The sequence below is a fragment of the Panthera tigris genome, chromosome X (genome assembly GCF_018350195.1).
Source record: "Panthera tigris isolate Pti1 chromosome X, P.tigris_Pti1_mat1.1, whole genome shotgun sequence".
Lineage (NCBI taxonomy): Eukaryota > Metazoa > Chordata > Mammalia > Carnivora > Felidae > Panthera > Panthera tigris.
Window position 1 is genome coordinate 110,652,568 of NC_056677.1, and position 22,108 is coordinate 110,674,675.

General features: G+C 40.8%; 1 protein-coding gene and 1 pseudogene across 1 annotated transcript in view; one reads left to right on the forward strand and one right to left on the reverse strand.

Annotated features, from left to right (window-relative positions):
• The window catches only part of PLAC1 (placenta enriched 1), a 177,542-nt gene that overhangs the window by 108,131 nt on the left and 47,303 nt on the right, over positions 1-22,108 (reverse strand). The gene's annotated exons all lie outside the window — the stretch shown is intronic.
• Positions 5,006-5,393, forward strand: LOC102969403 (annotated as a pseudogene).

Sequence of the window (22,108 nt, forward strand, 5' to 3'; positions counted from 1 at the left end):
GCTTATTTCATTTAGCATAGTGTCTTCAAGGTTCATCCATGCTGTAGCATGTGTCAGAATCATGTACATTTTTCATAAAAGGAAATGATCACATCTGTGAAGTCATGATTTTATGGAATGGCTATATATTTTTCTAATATACATTAAGATAAATATGTAACAATAAAAATAAAGTTTGTGTGCCTCAGTCCCGTCAGTAGTGTGTGCCTCGTTTTCAGGGAACACCTGACTCAATCATCTTCACAGGCTTATCAAGCGCGAAAAATATATGCCTCAGGGCATCAATGGCTTTCAAACATGGCTGATTATCAGGAGGCTTCAAGTGGTTTTGAGAACAGACCTGAGGCCTATCCCAGACCTACTGAATCAGAATCTCTGGGGATGGCCTGGGAGTCTGTGTGTGAACAAGCTCCTGAGGTGTTCACGATGATTAGTCAGGTTTGGGGGCACTACCCCACAACTGACTTGAAGGCAGGGTGCCAGGTCTATGCCACTTTTTAAAAAGCTTTTAAAAATTTATTCATTTTGAGAGAGAATGAATGGGGGAGGGGGGAGAGAGACAGAGAGAGAGAGAGAGAGAGAAAGAGAGAGAGAGAGAGAGAGAGAGAGAATCCCAAGAAGGCTCTGTGCTGTCAGCACAGAGCCTGATGCAGGGCTTGAACTCATGAACTGTGAGACCTTGACCTAAGCTGAAACCAAGAGTCAGATACTTAATTAACTGAGCCACCCAGATGCCCCTATCTATGCCTCTTTTACGTTTCCAATTGCACAGTGCTGGTCACAGAGGTCAAACTCAAAAATATCATATTGGCTGATAAATTGAGAACTTCCAGAAATAGAAAAGAGATGGAATTTTAAATTAACTTTTTTCTTTTCAGCAGTGTGTCCCCCCCCCCGCAACAAGTTCCTCTGTAAAAGAGGCATAATGACACCCTACCTTATGGGGTAGCTGTGACTCAAATTGGATAATATGTGGGAAAGCAATGACTGTTACAAAAATTTCTTGTACACTTCTTCTGAGCCCAGCATCATGCCAAGGGCTATGGAAGACAGACAAGAAGTTTAAAACATGATTCCCGTTCTCACAGAGCTCAGGATCTGCTCGAGGAAACCAAACTAACCCAGATGGAACAAGTGAGAAGCAAGGACTTCCGAGTGGGGCAGAAATTCAAGCCAGGTGCTCTCTGGGCAGGCTTCATGGGCAAGGCTTGAGCTGAGCCCTGAAGGAAAAACAGACCTTAGAGACAGAGAGAGACAGAAGAGGCCAGAACATTCCAAGAGCAGGGAATGGCATCAGACGTGGCTGAGGCGGTTACCCATGTGGTATATTTGAGTTGGCCCAATAAGACTCGTCTCATCACACAACGCCCCAAAATAACACTGGAAATTTGACTGTTTAGAATTCTGTTCCTTATGATGGCTCTTCTGGAAATGCAAACACACCTGGGTTAGTTTGTATATGACCTCACTTACACCTTAGTGTGCATTAGTTAAATCAGAATGCTTTCTCCTCAACATCTGGACGAGATGGGTGGGCTGAGGGATGGGACTCTGATTGGTGGAGGCTCAGGAAAGGGTCATTTTGGAGCCCCAGGAACAGTTCCAGCTGAGAATCCAGAAAGCGGTGCGGGGGCCCAGGGAGGGCAGCAGGTATCAAGGCTCTAAACTGCCAATGACAATGTCATTGTGAACACAAGGAAGGAGACAAGTCCTAACCAGAATCAATTTCAAATAATTTCTTCTGTTGATGTGTTTAGAGGCCTTTGCAAACCAGGTTAACTTACAGATTTCTATTAGAAAAGCATCAAGCTTCCACGCTGAACAAATGATGGGTACACATGGGTTATTTCATTTGATGGGTGTTTGGGAAGAGGGACTGTGACAGGCATAGAGATGTGGTTCTTTGGAAACTGGCCTGTAACAGGCTCTCTTGGTCATTTCATACCCAGGCTCTCCCTCCCAGCCCCTTTGCAGTTTGACTCTTGGGCTTGACCTCAGGTTGGAAAAAAGTTTCCTTTGCAAAGACTATGTATTTTTTTTTTTGTCTCCCAGCGTCTGCTGCTCTCAGCAGAGCTGGTTTCTTGAATAGCTGCGATTAAAGACAGAGGCCCTTTCTCTTCCTTCTCTGGGCTGTGAGGAAGCTGGTTTCCCACATAGGGCTGCACTTGGGGCATCTCTTCCTGGTCAGCCCTCCATTCTCTGAGGCCATTACACCAGTTAATCCAGCCAGCCAGCTAGCCAGCCTTGGAAGGTTTGGCTTGGAAGGTCCCAAGTAACTTAGGCAAAGATATTTCGAAAAATGTCTACAAAACTTGACTCTGGGGCTTCAGGAATGAGTCTATGACAGTGAATCCTGTCCACCTTTTTAAAATTTTACTACTTTCCTCACAGAGCCAGTACACATCCTGCCTGTGGGACATTTTTGTTTTCCCTACTCCAATTAGGCATGTCCATAATCAATCACTGAGTTAATTCAAACTATTCCTTCAGAGCTCACAATGTGCTAAGCTTTATATTGGAAAGAGGAAGTGAAAGGCAAGGCTATATATTCAGAGAAAATATATCCTCTCCCTACACAACACACATACACAAAACATAGTTAGTTCCCAAAAGGAGACAGTAGAAGGTTAAAGTCAAAATTACTGCAGGGGAAGAGCAATCAGTGTCAACAGAATTTGGAGAAGGAACAGTGAAATTCAGGAGGGGGAAGTGGTCTAGTAAGGCTTCCAATAGGAAGTGGCTGTGAGCTAGACTTGGACAGATAAGCCACATTTAGAAAATATATTGACATAAGTTTTATCATCCTATCACCCTTGCCTGAAAAATCTCAAACAATTCCTCCAGAATCACAGCCTGGCATTCAAGGCTGTTAGTCATATGGCTCCACTTCCCTAGTAACTCCTAATGTTCTGCTACACAGGATTCCTCACCCACCCCCATTTACATTTGGTCTCTTGAGCATCCCCACATGTCTATACCTTGGCTTTCTCTGTGTTCCACCTTCACTCCTTCCCTCCCCTCCAATTCTCCAATGTCACCTATTCCTCATCAAGTTCAAAATCACTTCACCCTTGACTCATCCCTGCCAACACACATCCAGTTATGTCTCCCTCCCCTGAAATTCCTCAACACGTAAGGCATGTCTCTCATCCGATACACCACATCTAAACCACTTGCTAGAAGAGTTAACAGTAGTATATTATGGGATGCAGCAAAAGCAGTTCTAGTGGGATTCATAGTGATTTATTCCTACATTAAGGAAGAAGAAAAAGCTCAAATAGACAACCTAACTTTACACCTCAAGGAACTGGAAGAAAAAACAACAAACTAAGTGCAAAATCAGTAGAAGGAAGGAAATAACAAAGATCAGAGCAGAAATAAATGAAATAAAGACTAAAAAGACAATAGAAAAGGTCTGTGAAATTAAGAGCAGCTTTTTAAAAAGATAAATAAAACAGACAAACCTTTAGTTAGACTTACCAAGAAAAAAGGAGAGAGGACTCAAATATATAAACATAAATGAAACAAGAAACATTAGAAATGATACCACAGAAATGCAAAGAATCATAAAAGACTACAATGGGTAACTATGAAACAATAAATTGTGCAACCTAGAAGAAATGAATAAATTCCTAGAAATATACAGCCTACAAAGACTGAATCATAAAGAAATAGACAATCTAAACAGATGGATTACTAGTAAGGAATCCATAATCAAAAACCTCACAACAAAGAAAACTCCAGGACCAGATGGTGTCAGGGGTGAATTCTATAAAAAGCTTAAAGAATTAATAACAATCCTTCTCAAACTCTTCTAAAAAATGGAAGAGGAAGGAACACTTCTAGCTAGACTCATTTTATGAGGTCAGCATTACCCTGATACCAAAACAAGACAAAGACACCAGAGGAAAAAAAATAAGCCAATATTCCTCATGAACATAAATGTAAAACTCCTCAACAAAATATCATCAAACTGAATTCAACCGTACATTAAGAGGATAATATACCATGATCAAGTGGGGTTTATTCCAGGGATGCAAGGATGTTTCAACATCCACAAATAAATCAATGAGATACACCACATTAATAAAATGAAGGATAAAAATCATATGATTATCTCAATAGATGCAGAAAATGCATTTGACAAAATTTAACATCCATTCATGATAAAACAAGACACTCAAAAAAACAGGTAGAGAGGGAATATACCTCAACATAATAAAGGCTACATATGACAAGCCTACCACCAGTATCATATTCAATGTGAAAAGCTAAAAACTTTTCCTCTAAGATCAGGAACAAGACAAAGATGCCCACTCTCACCACTTTTATTCAACACTGTACTGGAAGTCCTAGCCACAGCAATTAGACAAGAAAAAGAAATAAAAGACATCCAAATTGGAAAAGAGAAAGATTTTTTCTATTTGCAGAAGACATGATATTATACATGGAAAATGCAAAGATTCTACCAAAGAAGCTGTCAGAACTAATAAACAAGTTCAATAAACTTTCAGGGTACAAAATCAATATACAAAAATCAGTTGCAGTTCTGTATGCTAAAAATGAACAGAAAGAAATCGAGAAAATAATCCTGCTTGCAATTGCATCAAAAAGAATAAAATACCCAGGAATAAATTTAACCAAGGAGGTGAAAGATCTGTAAACTGAAAATTATGACACTGATGAAAGAAACTGAAGATGACACAAATAAATAAGATACTCTGTGCTCATAGATGAGAAGAATTAATACTGTTAAAATGTCCATGCCACACAAAGCAATCTCCAGATTCAATGCAATCCCTATCAAAATTCTACCAGCATTTTTCACATAAATAAAATAAAACAATCTTAAAATTTATATGGAACCACAAAAGACCCAGAAGAGCCAAAGTAAGTTTGAGAAAAAAGAATAAAGTTGGAGGCATTACACTTCCTGATTCTAAGCTATGTTACAGAGCTATAGTTATCAAGACAGTATGACCTTGGCACTGCACTGCCTGCAGAGATGTCTGCCCTCAGACTTCTGGTGAAGCCCAAAATCATTAAAAAGAGAACCAAGAAGTTCATTTCGCACCAGTCAAAATTAAACGCCAAGTGGCAGAAACCCAGAGGCATTGACAATAGAGTGCACAGAAGACTCAAGGGCCAGATCCTGATGCCCAACATTTGGTTATGAGAGCAACAAGAAAACAAGGCACATGCTGCTCAGTGGCTTCCAGAAATTCCTAGCCCACAACGTCAAGGAGCTTGAAATGCTGCTGATGTGCAACAAATCTTACTGTGCAGAGACTGCTCACAATGTGTCCTCCAAAGCCACTGTGTAAAGGGCAGCCCAGCTGGCCATCAGAGTCACCAATCCCAATGCCAGGCTGCACAGTGGAGAAAATTACTAGACAGACAGCTTATGTGCACATTGCATTTGTGTTAATAAAACTACAAAAAGAAACCCAGTATGGTATTTACATTAAAACACATATAGGTCAATGAAACAGAATAGAGAGCCCAGTAATAAACTCATACATATATGATCAATCAATCTATGACAAAGGGGTCAAGAATACACAGTGGGGAAAGGATAGTCTCTTCAATAAATGGTGTTGAGAGGGGCGCCTGGGTGGCTCAGTCGGTTAAGCAGCGGACTTCAGCTCAGGTCATGATCTCACGCTTTGTGAGTTTGAGCCCCGCATTGGGCTTTGTCCTGACAGCTTAGAGCCCGGAGCCTGCTTCCGATTCTGTGTCTCCCTCTTTCTCTGTCCTTTCCCCACTCTCTCTCTCTCTCTCTCTCTGTCCTTTCCCTGCTCTCTGTCTCTCTCTCTTTCTCTCAAAAATAAAGATTAAAGAAAAAATGAAAATAAAAAAATAAATGGTGTTGAGAAAACCGGACAGCCATATGCAAAATAATGAAACTGGACCCTTACACTATACACAAAAATCAACTCAAAATAAATTAAAGACTTGAACATAAGACCTGAAACCCTAAAACTCCTAGAAGAAAACAGAAAAAGTTCCTTGACGTCAGTCTTGGCAATAATTTTTTTAGATTTGACACCAAAAGCAAAGGCAATAAAAGCAAAAACAAATAAGTGGGACTTCACCAAACTAAAAAGCTTTAGCACAGCAAAGGAATCCATCAACAAAATGAAAATAAACCTACCGAATGAGAGAAAATGTTTGCAAATCATATCTGATAAAGGGTTAATAACCAATATATAAACAGAACTCTCACGGCTCTATAGCAAAAAACCAATCTGCATTTAAAAACAGGCAGAGCAACTAAATAGACATTTTCCCAAAGAAGACATACAAGTGGCCCAATAGGTACATGAAAAGGTGCTCAACATCACTAACCGTCAGGGAAATGCAAGTCAAAACCATAATCAGATATCACCTCACACCTGTTGGAATAGCTATCATCAAAAAGATGAGGGGCGCCTGGGTGGTTCAGTTGGTTAAGTGTCTGACTCTTGATTTCGACTCAGGTCATGATCTCACAGATCATGAGATAGAGCCCCGCATTGGGCTCTGCCCTGACACTGCAGAGCCTGCTTGGGATTTCCCTCTCTCCCTCTCTCTCTGCCTCTCCTCTGCTTGCACGTGCACATACTTGCTTGCTCTCTCTCTCTCTCAAAAACAAATAAATAAGCATAAAAAAGAAATGTTAATTTAAAAAAAGTTAAGGGATAACAAGTGTTGGCAAGGATGTGAAGCAAAGGGAACCTTTGTGCACCGTGGATAGGAATGTAAATTGGCACGGCCACTCTGGAAAACAGTATGCAGCTTCCTCAAAAAATTACAAATAGTACTACCATATGACCCAGCAATCCCATCACATTTTAATGTGATACACACACACACACACACACACACACACACACACACACACACACAGGAATATTATTTGTCCCTGAGAAAGGCAAAAATCCTGCCATTTGTGACAACACGGATGGACCTTGAGGGCATTATACTAAGTGAAATGAGCCAAATAAAGACAGATTCTGTATGGTATCACTTATATGTGGAATACTTTAAAAGGAAGTCAAAGTCTTAGAAACAGAGAGTAGAAAAGTGGTTGCCAGGAGCTGGGGGGGCGGGTAGGGGAAACAGAGAGAGGTTGGTAAAAGGATACCAGCTTCCAGCTATCAGATGAGCAAGGTCTGAGGAGGTGATGTAAAACATCATGACTATAGTTGGTAACACTGTATCATATCATTGAAATTTGCTAAGAGAGGGGCGCCTGGATGGCTCAGTCGGTTAAGCGGCCGACTTTGGCTCAGGTCGTGATCTCGCGGCCCGTGAGTTCGAGCCCCGCGTCGGGCTCTGTGCTGACAGCTCAGAGCCTGGAGCCTGTTTCAGATTCTGTGTCTCCCTCTCTCTGACCCTCCCCCGTTCATGCTCTGTCTCTCTCTGTCTCAAAAATAAATAAATGTTAAAAAAAATTAAAAAAAAAAAGAAAGAAATTTGCTAAGAGAGTAGAATGTAAATGTTCTACAAAAAAAAAGAGATAAATACCTGAGGTGATGGATGTGTTAACTAACCAGATGATGAGAATCACTTTCACACTGTATATCAAATGGCTGATGGGGCCCCTGGGTGGCTCAGTCAGCTGAGCGTCCAACTTTAACTTGGGTCATGATCTCATGGTTCACGAATTCGAGCCCCACATCGGGCTCTGTGCTGACAGCCCGGAGCCTGGAGCCTGCTTTGGATTCTCTGTCTCCCTCTCTCTCTGTCTCTCCCCCACCCCTCTCTCTCTCTCAAAAATAAGTAAAAGTTAAAAAAATATCAAATGGCTGTGATGTATACTTTAAATATCTTACAGTTTTACTTGTTATACCTCAATAAAGTTGAAAAATAAAAGCAATTACACACACACACACACGTTAACCATTATTAAGGCTTTTATGTTACTAGGCACTAGGTGAAGCATTTTGTGAGCATTGCATTTGATTGGCAGAACGATCTTGTCAGGAAGATGCAATTATTATTCTCATTTTATGGATGAGGGACTGGATGCTCTGTGGGGTTCACTTGGCCAACGTCATACAATCAGTAAGTGGTGAAACTCGCCTTCTTGTGGCCTCTCCTATCTGGGCACATAGGTATGGAGAGGTACAATGTAAGCAAACCATTCTTATATGAATCCATCCATATTCCGAAACTTTGAGAGAGAGGGTAGAGAAAGAGGGAGCAAGGGAGGGAGAGAGTGGGCACACAGTTGAAATTGTGTGGGTAATTCTATCCACCATTCTACTTTGCTTTGCCTTGGAGTTAACTTAAACTGAGAGATGTGAATCTGCTGTTCCCTCATATGGTGTTGGTTCCTGTGAGCCTCTCATGAATGATTCTCATGCTTAAACATATATGCTTTCGAAATTCAATATGGTCCCTAAATGCAAGCCGATTGGCATGGTTCTCAACTAAAGAGTGATCTGGTACAACGTTGGAGGAAATAATAAAGACAAGCCCGTGCTGGACTTACCAAAAATGGTATATCTGTCTCCAGTGTAGCACCTTTCAAAGGAACTTTTGAGGGGTATTTCGTCTATAAATTGTTATGTTTTTGCTCACCAGGAACCTAACCCCTCATAAGATATGACTTTCCTATACTTGTCTTGATTCCCCAACTGGTGTGAAAACTCCATGTGAGTAGAGCCTCTATCCTAAACTATTTTATATTCCTTCCAAGTGCCTAGCAAAGTAACTTGAAAATAATAGGAGTTGAACAAATCAATGTCAAAGATTATTCATGAGACATGTTAATTTTCCCAGCAGGTTTAAGGTTACTGAGATATCCTCTCAAGCTACCCACAAAATGGAAGAGAAGATTTGTACTACCGTGTCTATCCCATGACTCGTTGGCATTCTCTGTACTATTTCTAGAAATAGAATCTGTCTGTTCCCATCCCTCACTGGGTCAACCGAGCACCTGGCAGTTTCCTATTGATGCCTGTTCAGCTGTCACCTTCAAACTCCTGGTTCTGTTTGCTCAGTGTGCCTCCTAGAGTAGGCCTGACTATTTCGGGTCTGAGTTACAGCTGTCAGCGTTTCAGGCGTACCTCACGTATTTCTAGAATTAGGTGGAAATATTTGAAGCCTGAAAAAGGAGCTATAACGTTCTGAGTATGAAGGAAATATTTAGGCAAGTATCAACTGGCAGCACAGAAGGCCAACTAAGAAGAATCGAGTCCCTGGTGATAAAATGAGATGAGAACAACATAGCCAAGCCATCTTGGGTTACTTGCATTTTAGTAGCATGGGGTGAGTTACCAAACTATTTATGTTATTTTTATTAGCATGCGATTAAGGAATTGACCCAATGTGAGACTGTTTGCTATAAATGTGAAATGACGGAATGACTGAACACATTTGCTTTGCTTTGCTCTAATAGAGAATAATTGTAATTCCTTAATTTAAAAAGCCATTCCGGTTGTACATATGTCCTAGGGATGCTTTGAAAGTCAAGCTGTACCTCTTGGACCTCATTCTTTCCAGTTCTGGGTAATAGTTTCTACTCTCCAATCTGATAGGGTTCAACACTGACCTGCAGGAATTATACTGTGATTCTGTACCAAATTATTAAGATATGATTAGTTCTCTTGGAGTTGGGCCCAGAAAAAGTAGAGGAGATTTTATGGAATGGCAAGGTACCAAGGCAAGATGATGATGATAGAGATTTCTTCAGCTTCCAAGATCAAATTCAATTTGGTGACTGAATGCAGGCGAGGCCAATCATCTCTTCTCTTACAACGCATAGTTATTTGGGATTCCTTTATCCAAGAGTGTGTCAGGGGAGGAGTCAAACCCGTCTTCAATTTTGCCTTTTAATAACTTTGCCATTTCATAATTTTGCTTTTGTCATGCACACTGGAAAAAAACAAAACCTTAAAAGTAACTAACAACCCCTCTGTCATTGAGATCCCCCAGATAAAAGCTATTAGTGGAATCAAATAAAAGTTCTGGAGATGAAAAGGGTAGTGATTGTGGTGCCAGCGAGACAAAGACCATAGGCTCAATCCTTAAAAGGATCAGTTGGCTTTACTTTCTGTCTGTATTTACAGACTGCTTCCCAGATGATTCCGAGGCAGGTAGTTCAGGCACCACGCTTGGAGAAACACTACCTTAGAGACTAAACATAGTCATGTCCACAGTCCAAAGGAAATTAAAATCCTGAGAGCCATTGCCCTTAAATTCTTTTCAAATCTTACTTTTCGTGGGAATCTGTGCCTTTCTGCTGAGTCTATTCCTGCTTCCTTCTAGCCCATAAATGACTGGCATGGAGGTCATGGATTTAAATTGTGGGTTGAAGAAGTTGAAAACTTAAAATTTCAGCTCTAGTACTAATTTGCAGTCTAGTTTCAACTTAATAAGTCAGTCATTTCCCCCTTTGTCAATTGAAAGCCCGTCTAAGAAACATCTGGCAAATTTGGATGAAAAGCACGGGGAAAATGCTTGCATCACAAGATGAGTTTTTTCTCTACCTACGGTTGCCAGAGTCTGCACACACAACAAAATTGAATTACAGATAAAGGGTGACTAATTCTTTGGCGTAAGTATGTCCCATGCAATATCTGGGATATACTCATCCTGAAAATTCATTGGTTATCTGAAATTCAGACTTAACTGGGCATGCTGTATTTTATCTGGCAGCCCTATCTCTACCACCACCCTTTTCCTGGAGCCTGCACTTGCCAAGACTTGGGCAACAGAAGAGAGCGTTTTGTAACTCAAGGCCGGGAAGGAAATGAGCGCTCATTTAGCATAATGCAGGACAGGAGAAACGCTAGCAGGGGATTAACCTTCCACGCTGGAGAAATGCAGGCATATTCTGGGGATGGGGAGCAGGAGGCAAATGGAGGGGAATGGAGGGGAGGACAGAGCGTGCTTGGGCAAACACACACATAATCCAACTTGCTCCTCCTGCAGCCGCAGAAAAAAAATAGAGAACCAAGGACCTCCTCACACAGAAGGCTTCTGTCATTTTCCACCGCCACCATCAAAGGGAATGAGGCATTTCTATACCAAAAGGCACAATCTCGGAACCGTAGCTTGGCTTTTTTATTATCTCCTATGTCCATCCACAATTGTGAGTTAAGAATTTAGATTGCAAAACTCACTGTGCTCTCTGGGTTCCACGGGCTCCTTTTCCCCCCCAGGTCAGGTTGTGCAAGGGGCTCCCGGCTTCTTGTGCTATGCTGCTCTGCTCTGCAAAAACCCAGCCTCACTCCTTTCTTTCCTGCAAGGCGCAAGTCTTTTTTCCCCATGGCTCCTGTCAGTCTTCACCTCCTAGTCCACTTTTCCAGCCTCCGGCTCTCTAAGAGCCAACATATCTCTCTGCTATCATTCTGATCTTCCTGCCCAAATATGGATTTACAATGGCAAAGCAACCACTTTGCCCTGAATTCAACCAAATAGGGGTACGTGGAGGTCATAGGTAACTGACAAGGGTGGAGGTGGTTTCAAAAATTAAAAGAATTTTCTTCCTGATAAAAAAGAAAGCATGCTCGTTGTAAAAGAATCCAAACAAAATGTAAAAGAAAGGAAAATAAAATACCCTTAATCACAAGACCTAGAGATAACCACTCTGGCCGTTTTAGAGAGCATTTTTCAATATTCATTTGTTCATTCATTCTTTCAAAAACAACGTATTAGTGCCTGCTACGTGCTAAACACTGTTTGAGGCTCAAGGAATGCATCTGTAAACAAAGTAGAAAAACAAAACTACCTACATGGCTCTATTTACATATGCACACAAACCCATCCACAATAGAATTTTACGTTAATGGGCTCGTACAAGACACGCTATTTTGTAACCTGCTCTTTCGTGGAATAATGTGTCACGGACCTCCTTATACGTCATCAAGTACTGATTTACGTCATCCTCTTAATGTCGACCTTGTATATTCTATAGTATATACGCACCACAATTTATTTAATCATCTCCCCAACAGACATTTATTTCCCATTTCTGCTACTGTAAAAAAAACAGAGCAATGAGTATACTTGTACGTGTATATCTCTACGTGCTCGTCCAATCATCTTATTAGGAAAAATTCCTGGTTTTGCTCCTATCTCACTTCTTGTTTCTTCTCAGTCTCTTTTGCTATCTTTCCCTTCTCTGATTAATCTCTGAATGTTAAAGCCCTTCACCCTCTTTTCTAGCTTCACCTCCCCCTAGATTATCTCATACAATCCCATGGCTTTAAACAGTATCTATATGCTGCTTATATCTACAATTTTGATATCTCCTCTGGAGCTCTAGACTCCTATCCAACGGTCTTTTTTTTAGAATCTCCGCTTGTATGTCTGGCATTGGATCTCAAAGTTAATGTCACCAAAAGAGAACCCTTAATTTTGTCCCCCAAATATATTCCTACCTTGGCCTTCTATACTTCAGACAACGGCATCACCAACCATGCAGTTATTCGGGCCCCAAACAAGGCATCAGTCTGGTTTCTCCTCTTTTCTTTACCCTCAGCCCCCTTTCAAATGTTTTCAAGACTATCTCCAAAACACAGTTCAGATCTGTCCCTTTCTCTCTATATTTGCCACCTTCATTTGCTACCATCTGAATCCAGGCCACTCCAGCCTCTCACCCAGGCTACTGCATTAGCTTCCTAATTTCTCTTTCAGTTTCCCCTGTTGTTCTTCTGCACTCCTTTCTTTACATAGTAGTCAAAGGCCCTACAATAATCATACTAACGATACAAGAATACAAGCATTTACTTTAAACTCAGAAAAAGAAGACAAGCTTGTGCCTGACATTGTAATCGAAGACCCAGCAAACACAATAGTATAAGAAAAAGAAATAAGACATGCAAGGATTGGGAAGAAAGAAAAAGCGATCATACTTGCAGACGATACAGTTGCCTACATATAAAATACAATAGAATTTCCAAGCCATTAAAACTGTGAGGATTCAACAAGTGTGCTGCATCTAGTAGTGTGAAAAATCAGTATCGTTTCACTTCACCGAAAACAACCAATTAGAGCAGGTAGTGTTTAAAAAGGAATTCTACTAGTCAGAGTATATATTCTTGGCAAGGATCTAGAAATACATATACACACAGGTCTTCGGTAAGACCTTTATGAAAGATTTTTGGAACTCACAAAAGATGACCTTGTACTTCCAGTTCCAGGACAAGATGAGGTGGAAGTAATTTTCCCTATTTGTCCCACTAGGTTCAGGTAAAACCTGTCGATGTTATGCATAAAATAAACATAAGAAGCCTCTGATAGGTGGAGAGAAGGCTCAAATAGACTGGCTCCGGATTTGGGGAACTGACGAGCCACATCGGTAAGTCCCTTCTGTGTTTCTCTGGCCTCGTCTATCCCAGACTGGGTGCCAGAGAAACTGGCAACCCCAAAACACCCACAAGGACAGACCAAAACGAGTCCCAACAAAGCCCGCTCTCTCTAGCCAAAGTACCAGGAGAGGAGCAATGTAGTAGAACAGACAACTTTTAACAATACAGTAATGTTCCCTACGCCAGCTAAATACCCGCAGGAAAACAAAAACATTGGGGTACCACTTCCCCTTCTGCCAGCACAGGCAGATTTTAGAGAGCCTGGACTTCACCCTCCCCCAGACTGTAAAGAGGCAGCACAACCTCATAAAGGGCTGAGTGGGAAGCCAGGATTGTAACAGGGTCCCTCCTCACGTGGAGTAAGTGACAGTAATGAGGCTGTACATCTTCGTCCTCCACCGCAGCATTGCCAGAGAAGGCCTGCTAAACCACAAGATTTCAAGAACATATACCGAATGATAATATATGCCCAAAATATCAAAATCATTTGTCACACCAAGAACCAGGAAAATCTAACATGAAGGAGAAAAAACAATCGACAGATGCCAAGACAGAGATGCCATAGCTGTTAGAATTACCCAATAAAGATTTTACAGCAGCCTTCACAAAAATGTTTGTGCCGGGGGTGCCTGGGTGGCTCAGTCAGTTAAGCGCTTGACTCTTGACTTCGGCCCAGGTCATGATCTCACGGTTCATGAGTCCGATTCCCGCATCGGGTTCTGTGCGGACAGCACAGAGCCTGCTTGGGATTCTTTCACGCACCCTCTCTCTGTCCCTCCCCCACTCATGCACGCGCACACGTGCTCTCTCTCTCTCTTTCTCAATAAATAAACCTTTAAAAATAATGTTTGAGCCAATAATTACAAATATAAAAACAAAGGGTAAAACACCCTTATCAAAGAAATAGAAGATATAAAGAAGAGCCAAATGGAAATTTCAGAACTGAAAAAGCAAAATAACCAAAATAAAAAAAAAATCAGTGGAAGGGCTCCAAAAGCAAAAAACAAAACACAAACTCGGTGGGTGGGCTCGATAGCAGAATGGAAGAGGCAGGAAAAAATAGTTGTAAACTTGATGATAAAAAAAAATAGAAATTACTCAGGATGAACAACAGAAGGAAAGTAGACAAAAAATATGAACAGAGCCTCAAGGACCTATGGGATTATATCTAAAGATATAATATTCGTGGCATCAGAATCCCAGAAGAAGAGGAGAAAGAAGACAGGGCTCAAAAAGTAGTCAAAGAAATGCTGGCTGAAAACTTCTCAAATTTGGCAAAAGACACAAATACACCTACAGATTCAAGAAGCTTAGTGAATCTAGGGGTGCCTGGGTGGCTCAGTCAGTTAGGCATCTGACTCTTGATTTCAGGTCAGGGCATGATCTCACGGTTGTGAGATCCTGTCCTGGGCATGGAGTCTGCTTAAGATTCATTCTCATTCTCTCTCTCCCTCCCTTCCTCTCTCTCTCCCCTCTCACCTCCTCCCCAGCTCCCATATGCTCTCTAAAAAAAAAAAAAAAAAAAAAAAAAAGGAGAAAGGAAGATAAACCCAGAGAAATCTAATTCTAGATACATAGTCAAACTTCTGAAAACTAAAAACAAAGAAAAAAGTCTTCAGAGAAATAATACTTTTACCTATCAGGGAAAAACAAATTCCAGTGACAGTGGGTTTCTCATCAGAACCTGTGAAGGTCACTAGAAAGTGGCATAATGTTTTTCAAGTGCTGAAAGAAAAGAATTGCCAACACAAAACTCTACATTCAGAAAAAGTATCCTTCAGAAATGAAGGAGAAATCAAGGCATTCTCAGATAAAAGAAAATTAAAAGAACTGGTCACTAGTACACCAACACTTAAAGAATGGCCAGAGGAAGTTCTTCAGAAAGAAAGAAGGATGAAAGAAAGGATCTACAAACATCAGGAAGTAAGAGGAACAAAGAAAGAGCAAAACATAAGGGTAAATACAATGGGTCTCCTTCTCTTGAGTTTTCTAAATTATGTTTCATGCTTGAATCATAAAATAAAACCCTGTCTTAATACATTTATCAATGTATGTAGAGGAAATATTTAGGGCAATTTTAAACTGGGGAGGAGGTAAGGGGACATAAAGGAAGGAAGTTTACACATTTTTCTCTACTAGGTAAAATGTTGACAGCAGTAGACTGTAATGAGTTATGTATATACCTATACAAAGAGATACACACACACACAAAACCTATAGATAGGGGCGCTTGGGTGGGTCAGTTGGTTGAGCTTCCGACTCTTGATTTTGGCTCAGGTCATGATCTCATGGTTTGTGGGTTTGAGCCCCGCATTGGGCTCCACACTGACGGTGTAGAGCCTGCTTGAGAGTCTCTCCCTCTCTCTCTGCACCTCCCCTGCTCTCTCTGTCTCTCAAAATAAATAAACTTAAAAATAAAAATAAATAAAAATTTTGTAGATACATCAAGTGAAACTCTAAAGAACTCTCAAGTAACCCACGGGAAGATAAAAAAATAAAAACATAGAAACAAAAGATAGAAAAAACAGAAAACATCAAAAATGGAGATGACCAAAATGTCACTCAACAGGTGAATGGTTCAAAAAACTGGGCTATGTCCATACCATGGACTCATGTTCAGCAATGAAAAGGAGAAAATTATTGATACACACAACTTGGATGAATATCCAGGGAATTAAGATGATTAAAAAAATATAATCTCAGGGGCACCTGGGTGGCTCAGTCGGTTAAACATCCAACTTCGGCTCAGGTCATGATCTGGCGGTTCACGAGTTTGAGCCCCACGTCGGGCTCTATGCTGACAGCTCAGAGCCTGGAGCCTGCTTCAGATTCTGTGTTTCCCTCTCTCTACCCCTCCCCTGCTTGCACTCTGTCTCTCTGTCTCTCTCTCAAAATAAATTAGAATTTTTAATAAAAAAATTTTTTAATAAAACATTTTTTAAGATAATTTCAGAAGTTCACATACTGTATGATTCCATTTACATAACATTCTTAAAATGACAAAATTGTAGAGATGAAAAGATTAGTGGTCTCTGGGAGTTAAAGACGGGGTGGGTGTAACTGTAAAGGGGCAGCATGAGGGATCTCTTTGTGGTGATGGACTAGTTCTGTATCTTGATTGCAATGGTGGTTAGACAAAGCTACACGTGATAAAATGGCTTAGAACTATACACAAACATTGTGCCAGTCTCAAATTCCTGGTTTTGATAGTGTACTCTAGCTATGTAAAATGTAATTGCTGATAGTAAGTTTCAGTTATGCAAGAAAAATAAGTTCTAGGCACCTGTGTACAACATTTTGCCTAGAGTTAACAATTCTGCATGTTCCGCTTAAGAATTTGTTAAGAGGGTAGATCTCATGTTAAGTTTCTTACCAGAAAACACCAACCAAAAGAAAAAGGGACAGGAGGAAACTTTCAGAGGTGATGGATATGCTTATTACCTGATCGTGGTCTTAGTTTCACAGGTATATGCATATCTTCAAACTCATCAAATTGTACACATTAAGTGTGTCCAGTTTGGGGTATATCAATTTTTTCCTCAATAAAACTGTTTAAAAAAACAAAATGTAACCACTGTGAGAAAATGGGCAAATAGTACAGGATGTCTCTGTACTACATTTCCATCTTCCCATGAATCTATAATTACATCGAAATAAGACCTTTCAAAAAAGGTAACCTCAAAAAGCAGAGATATACAATGATCACGTATGAGAAGACTCAACATCAAGATGTCAATTCTCTTCAAATTGATCTATAAATTTAGATCAGTTTTCAGTCAAAATCATAATGGGATTTTTTAATGGATCTTAACAAGCTGATTCTAGAACAGAATAGACAAAACAGTTTCAGAGAAGAGCAACAGAGACAGATTATCAAGACTTATTGTCACGTTATAGCAATTAAAACAGTGTGGTATTGGCAGATGGATCAATAGATCAGTGAAATATAAAAAAAAAAAAGCCTAAAAGTAACTCTTATAAATCTGTGGGAAGTAGGTATATAACAGACGTTGATTATAAATCATGGAAGATATGATATAGACTATTCGATAAATGTTGTTAAAATTATCCATGTAAGAAAAGATAAAACATGATAACATCTTCAGATCCTATGTAAGAATTCAAAATGAATTAAAGATCTAGATGAGTTTTCTTTTTTTTTCTTTTTTTCTTTTTAAATTTTTTTTTCAATGTTTATTTAATTTTGAGAGACAGAGAGAGACAGAGTGTGAGTAGGGAAGGGGCAGAGAGAGAGGGAGACACAGAATTCCAAACAAGCTCCAGGCTCTGAGCTGTCAGCACAGAGCCCGATGCGGGGCTTGAACCCACGAACTGTGAGATCATGACCTGGGCTGAAGTCGGATGCCCACCCGACCGAGCCACCCAGGTGCCCCTAGATGAGTTTTCTTTAAGTTCATTTATGTAAGTAAGCTTTATATCCAATGTGGGGCTTGACCTCACAACCCCAAGATCAAGAGTCGCACGCTCTTCCAACTGAGCCGCCAAGTGCCCCAAAGATCTAAATGTTAAAAGCAAAATTTTATAACGTTTTGATGCAAATATAGAATACCTTTATGATCTTGGAGTAAGGAAGAATTTATTAATCACACACACACACAAAAACCTCACACATTTTAATAGAAAAGACTGATAAATGTGACTGCGTTAAATATTAAAATATCGGGGCACCTGGGTGGCCCAGTCGGATAAGCGTCTGACTTCAGCTCAGGTCACGATGTCACCGTTCGTGAGTTCGAGCCCCGCGTCGGGCTCTCTGCTGTCAGCGGGGAGCCTGCTTGGGATTCTCTGTCTCCCTCTCTCTCTGCCCCTCCCCTGCTCTCTCCTGCTCTCAAAAATAGAATAAACATTAAAAAAATAATAAATAAATCTTAAAATGCCTATAGAAAAAAGTGACACTACAAAGACAAACCATACAGTGGGAGAAAACATTCACCACACCGAAAATTGAAAAAGAAACCGTATCCAAAAGATACATAACAAATACGTTTTTAAAAGGCAACCAACCCAAAAGAAAAATGTGCAAAGAATACCAACAGGCAACGGACGGAAGGAACTGGAATGATCTATAAATATATGAAAAGATTGAACATCTTTGTTCAATCTTTGAAAAGATTGAATACAGCCTCGCTAGTATTCAGGGAAACACTGGTCAGATTGACAAATTTAAGACTCAAACGTTGCCAGTTGTATGGTGTCATGGGAGCACGTAGACAACTGGTGGGGCTGTTAGTAAGAAATTGGAAACAACCTAAATATCTGTCAACTGGGGAATGAATAGGTTAAGTGCGTCACGGCTGTACTATAGGTTGCTGTTCAGCGGTGAAACGGCCTAGCTCAGTATGTACCTACATGGACTCATCTCAGGAACACAATACTGAGAATGCGTGGACAGAAAGTGGGAAATAAAGAGAACCTCAACTTCTCCTTAAGTATTTTATTCTTTTTATTTTAAAAAATGGAAGTCAAAGTAAATATAGTACTGCATTTCCACTCTGCACAGCAAGGACACAAGTGGTTGCTATATTCTTCTCTGAACTTTCCTGTATTTTGAAAGTTCTCAATAGAAATGAAAGGTGTGGCATCAGTTGCTTCTGAGAAACACTGAGTTTGGTGAACTGCCATATAGGTACTAGTAACTTAATGTGTTAACCTTCCCAGGGACATTTTCAGTGTTTTGCACAATGTCTATTTACTGTTTTGTTTTTTTTTTTGAGAGAGAGAGAGAGAGAGAGAGACAGAGTGTGAGCGGGGCGGGGGCAGAGAGAGAGGGGGAGACACAGAATCCGAAGCAGGCTCCAGGCTCTGAGCTGTCAGCACAGAGCCCGACGCGGGGCTCGAACCCACAAACGTGAGATCGTGACCTGAGCCGAAGTCGGACGCTTCACCGACTGAGCCACCCAGGCGCCCTGAGACATTTTCATTTTGAAACAAGGCTGCAATGTTTAATCCAAAGGTCAAGGCACTGTGGTATTTGCTGTCACTTAGGAATCGTGAGCTACAGAGTTTTGAAGACAAAACTTCAAAGGGAGTTCTTTTCCTTCCATGTACTAGTCTTGCAATTTGGGTACAGTCGCTGCCACTTTGACAGAACGATAGGCTCCCGTTAGGTTGGACAGCTCAGAGAGAACGGCACATTTCCCCCCATTCAATTAGGCTTCCATTCTTGATAAATAAAACTGGACTTGAAACAACTCCCCATAAAATAAAATTTATAGAAACATGATTTATAGAAGCAAGATTTATAGAAACACGGACACCTACCTGCAAATCCCCTCCAATTTTATGAAGCATTGATTCTACTGTGTTCATCAACCCTGAGTAGACTGAACACAATTTAAATATTTCTTGGCTTGTCTGCGGAGCATCAAGTCTTGTCCATAGCTTGGACACTCCTAACTCCCTTCGCCCCCGTCAACTCTGCCAGTTGTTTAAACTGCTCGAATCTTTCTGCAGCCACAGCTTTTAAGTGAGAGTCTTTTTATTGCTTTGGGCATGTTCCTTCTCCCAGCCAGCGCTCAGAATTTTAACTATCTCACTATTCAATTTCTCTCTGTCTCTTTACATGGGGGAGAAACTGGATTGCTGTTCCACACAGTTTGGCAAAGGCTAGCAGGGAGTGAGAGATTACAGCCAGATGCACATCTGCACGTCAGCAGCAAGAAGGTCTGGGATGGTGCTTTTTCAATCAGAAGGGAGTCGTTTTCCCCCTCTCGAAGGAGAGGGCCTCCTCCCTCCCATCAGATATTTGGCGGCTAGATGCTCACTGATTAATTACTGAGGCCGCATCGACACACAATTGGTTTTCTTAACAGCAATCCTAGCAGGCTTCCAGTTCACTCGTGAATGTGCTTTTTATTTTTAAAAGAACTACCCTCCTTTCCCAAAGCATACATTTAAAAAAAAAAAAGGAAAAATAGAAAAATCGTTAAAAGAACAAAGGATGATTTTTAAACAAATGACTCTACCACAATTTCTACTAGTAGAAATTCAAGCACCAGTGGGAGAGTATTTTCAGGGGCAGGGAAACATTGTGAGTACCCTTCAAATCAGAACACCAAGCCAAACAGTTATTCTATTGGCACATCACATGAGGTATCATTCCTAATATCTTCCGGTCAAGTACAGAAATCTATTTTATATTGGAAAGGTAAGGCAACATAGGCATCTTTTCTCTGTACCCCAACAGCCCCCCCGTGTGCCTAGTAGAGATAGTATATCAACTTCATTATTAGTAAGTTCCTTTTTCTAGTTTGACTCATTACTGAGCCTTTCCATCTGTTTTCCAAGACATATGAGGTCCCCGATATAATCACTCCAGGAAACCTAACCTGGTTCCTGCCTCTCGGGTCACATTCTCTTTTCTAAGGAGCTCAACATACAATGCAGCCAGTGCTAGAAGTAGTTGATTGCAAGAAGTATAGTTATGGGTTCTCCAAGACAGGCTAAATGTGCAAGTCTGGGTCGATAGTCACTACTTTAAGATCCCATCTCTGTATCGGGGGAAATACTGGAATCTGACAAATGAGCGGTAGCTCTCTGATATCAATGACAATTTGCTATGCAAAATTTGGGGGCAGTCCAAATGAAAAAGTGTTCACTTGAGTCCTGAGAAGCTGCCCCTACTCATCCTGCCCCCCAAGTTCATCTCTCTCCGCTCTCCCAGATACCACACACCTTGTGGGCCACTCCAGTTCTAAACTGTGATATAACCGATAGATGTTCATATGTATGACATACCCCATGGGTGTACTTGGGGACTACACAATTCTTGGCATGCCAGCAATTAATTGGGCCCTTGTCTCTAACTCTCATTAAAACATACTGAAATGTTGGGGCACCTGGGTGCCTCAGTTGGTTGGGCGTCCAACTTCGGCTCAGGTCATGATCTCACATCCGTGGGTTCGAGCCCCACCTCGGGCTCTGTGCCGACAGCTCGGAGCGGGAAGACTGCTTTGAATTCTTTGTCTCTCTATCTCTGCCCCTCCCTGCTTGTGCTCTGTTTCTCTCTGTCTCTCAAAAAATAAAATAAAACATTAAAAAAAAAGATACCGAAATGCAAACAAGCAAGAATGACGCTGTTATTATAAGGATAACCTTGAACCCATTCCAACTCATAACTCAAGTAAATCATTCAGCAATTTTGGTAACTTCACTACTATCAGTAACAAATTATCTACGCTACACTTTACAGCCAATCATGACCCATCAGCTGTGGTTAACAACGTCACATCAGTGGCCTGGCCTGCTCTCTCGTGCCTCTGCACATGCTTTTCCCTCTGCTTCAAAAGGTCTAAAACCCCACATAATAAGTCCACAAAACAAGCTTGTTGATTGACTGAAGGAATGAACGAATGAAGTGCTTGCGACCTCAGATAAGCCTCCCACCGCGTTAATAACGTTCACACATCAGGCCACAGCCATGCACAGATGAAAAATAATATTCTGTTACGACTAGGAAAGTCAACTGTGATTATGGGCAATTTTCTTAACCAGAAAGCATTGAGAAGTAAGATGCTTTGCAGCTGTACATTTTTATTAAGGGCCGTTTAAATAAACATAAAACATGTTTGCCAGGGGAGGGTAAAAAGACAGATGCAAATTTCAGTCAGAAAATAGGTACATTCATTATTTTTTTTTGCATTTGCCTTAAAATGTGCCCCTAAAACAGCAATTACCCCTTGGATGTCATTTTTGACCAGCGACAGGGACCAGAAATAGTGACTTAATTTAGGCAGGAGTTTGCTGGTACATAATATGGCTACTGTGCCTGGAGTCTTTCTTGG